The sequence below is a fragment of the Schistocerca serialis genome, chromosome 1 (assembly GCF_023864345.2).
Source record: "Schistocerca serialis cubense isolate TAMUIC-IGC-003099 chromosome 1, iqSchSeri2.2, whole genome shotgun sequence".
Classification (NCBI taxonomy): Eukaryota; Metazoa; Arthropoda; class Insecta; order Orthoptera; family Acrididae; genus Schistocerca; species Schistocerca serialis.
This window is the reverse complement of record NC_064638.1, coordinates 627,378,581-627,381,712: the sequence shown is the minus strand read 5'-3', so window position 1 is coordinate 627,381,712 and position 3,132 is coordinate 627,378,581. Positions and strand designations below refer to the sequence as shown.

At 41.9% G+C, this 3,132-nt stretch overlaps 1 non-coding gene across 1 annotated transcript; it reads left to right on the top strand.

Moving 5' to 3' along the window:
- Positions 1-2,402: 2,402 nt before the first annotated feature.
- Positions 2,403-2,477, top strand: Trnat-ugu (transfer RNA threonine (anticodon UGU)). Its single transcript has one exon. It is a non-coding gene; the product is annotated as a tRNA-Thr (tRNA).
- The last annotated feature ends 655 nt before the right edge of the window (positions 2,478-3,132 follow it).

Sequence of the window (3,132 nt, the reverse complement as noted above, 5' to 3'; positions counted from 1 at the left end):
CTGGTCAAGTTGTGCCACAAACTTCTCTTCTCCCCAATCCTATTCAATACTTCCTCATTAGTTACGTGATCTACCCATCTAATCTTCAGCATTCTTCTGTAGCACCACATTTCGAAAGCTTCTATTCTCTTCTTGTCCAAACTATTTATCGTCCATGTTTCACTTCCATACATGGCTACACTCCATACGAATACTTTCAGAAATGACTTCCTGACACTTAAATCAATACTGGATGTTAACAAATTTCTCTTCTTCAGAAACGCTTTCCTTGCCATTGCCAGCCTACATTTTATATCCTCTCTACTTCAACCATCATCAGTTATTTTGCTCCCCAAATAGCAAAACTCCTTTACTACTTTAAGTGCCTCATTTCCTAATCTAATTCCCTCAGCATCACCCGACTTAATTAGACTACATTCCATTATCCTTGTTTTGCTTTTGTTGATGTTCATCTTATATCCTCCTTTCAAGACACTACCGGGCAGTATGAAGTGCTTTATCAAACCGACTAAAGTTTCCTTGTCTCTGGACAACAATCTCATAACAAAACACTTTCGGGAGTCTCGTTCTATGCCACCGAATACCCAAATATGTGTGATTTCATTCTTTGAAGGTAGTCCTCCCTGGTTTTTCCTTCTTGATGTGTGCGATTCGTCCACTTCAACAATTTTAATTGGTCCACCGATCGGTACACTGTCGTTCGTCGCTATTACATAACACACTTCTCTGCAAAACCCGAAATAGTCGCACACAGTATTAGTAGATAAGTCAGTCTCCGATGCTGTTGCTTGCAGGGTGTAGTCCCTAATCCAGCGAGATAGAAGAATTACGCTGGTCTGGATGAATAATTTGATAGTCGTTCGTTTTCCACACTTTCCACAATGAAATTGTAGCGCTATTTCAGCATCAGAAATCTTGTTACGAACTTTTATACACTTCGCCCCACCACAGTGTACACAGTCCCTCCCTTCCTCATCCGGTATTAGTCCATATTTGCGACAAAAAGTCAAACAATCTTCTGCATTGCATAAGCATGAAATTAGATTCTTCCCCGTGAGGCAATCGGCCGAAGAAACGTCAACAACACCAGACATCCCACTCACTACCAACATGAATCGTCTGGGTTTCCCTATCAACTCACAAATAATTTATCATAATGCCTGCCACCACAGTAGCGTGATCGATTTACAATCGCACGTTCGATATCTATCATTTGGAACCCGCGGCTTCGATAGGCAAAAGGTCTCGGAAATTACCGGGGATCTGATTTGGGAAGCTACGCGTTTCGAACATGGCATGTCCTGTTTTATTCGTAATGTGTTCATTACTCATTTTAGTTGTTGCATAGTGTATTATAGTTTGTACTGTTAGCATTCTAATTGAATTTTCTGTCTTTCTTATATTGTTCTTGTGAGCCACAATCTGTTACTGCTCTGGAAGCACATATGTGGTAATTTCCTTCATAAGTATTTAGTGTTTTCCATTTCGATGTTTTTGCTCTATTTTCGGGTAAAAGTCAAGACTAGAGCCAGTGGCATACTCACGTGTTTCGTGCTGGAATGTTGTCAGCGCTTGACTTGAGGTATGATTGGCACAAAAGACGGTGTGTCAGTTGTTTGGTAATACTTGAACAGAAGAAAGAGTAAAAATAGCTGCGACGAGGATCATGCGTTTGATTGCTCCTTTATTGACTGCCAGGTAGTTAATACGTACTACTATTGTAAACCTAAGGAAAGCGTCGTTATCCACTACATTTTCGAAAACACGCTGATAGAGTTTTGACACTTAAGATCATAAATGTGATTGCTGCTCGTTCCGGTCGCAGCTGTTTAAAATTCCCTTCTAGCCCCAGAGCTAATTCGTAACATATTCGCAAAAAGTGACAACGATGATTACTAACGTAATTCTCGCTGATTCCACACGTAACAACGGTAAAAGTCTACAACTAATCTAGACTTTAGCTTTAATTGCGCTGAGCGGTTATTCAACGATACTTAATTAGCATTTTGCCTTTTCTTTTATTCCTAAAATTAAGAAATCTCAAATTCAATAATTCTTCATACCAATTCTAGGGTTTGTTATTTTCCCAGCTGCTGAAGTTGGTGTGAGTCATATGAATTCTAGTTACCGATTCCAAGGTAAGTCATTATTCGCATTTCCTATTTGGTGTGTGTCCGAAACAACAGACACCATATCGATGTAAGTGTATAGTTCTGGCAACACCAGCCAAGACCTTCTTCTTCTGTGCAGATGCACACACATTCTCCGAACTCTTACGGGATTTGGTACGAATGTCTTCCACGAGTAATGAGTGTGTTGGGGTGGGACATTACGAGTGTAGTGTGTGGACATACAAGGTGAGAATGTGGGTCTCGCGGGAGGCGAGTTTCGCTGTCTTCTGTGCCCTCGGTGGCTCAGGTGGATAGAGCGTCTGCCATGTAAGCAGGAGATCCCGGGTTCGAGTCCCGGTCGGGGCACACATTTTCACCTGTCCCCGCTGATATATATCAACGCCCGTTAGCAGCTGAAGGTATAAATATAATTCTAATTTCCTTCAATTAAATAGCTACATACATTCATTCATAATTATGGAGGTGCACCATCGTACTAAAACTATAGCTGTCGCCAAACACAAAGTGGAACGTTTGCTAATGCTTCAGGTGTAGTATTGCAAAGAAACATAGGATACGTGAGAGCGTACAACTTGTCCGACAACTACTAAGGGCTCAAAAGCACTCCTCCCACGATTCAAGCCCACAGGTTTACGCCAAAGCGTGCCTGAAAGCCATGCTCATGGGTATTCAAATGGTTCAAATGGCTCGGACTTAACTGCTGAGGTCATCAGTCCCCTAGAACTTAAAACTACTTAAACCTAACTAACCTAAGGACATCACACACATCCATGCCCGAGGCAGGATTCGAACTTGCGACCGTAGCGGTCGCGCGGTTCCAGACTGTAGCGCCTAGAACCGCTCGTCCACTCCGGCCAGCCTCATGGGTGTCATGTGTATTGTGTTCTTACTAATATAGGTTGTTTTGGAGGTTGAAAATACTTTCATGAGTGAGCTTGATTCGTCAGAACATATCAAGTTACTTATAAAATGACCATTATCCTCTACTTGGGGGAAAAGC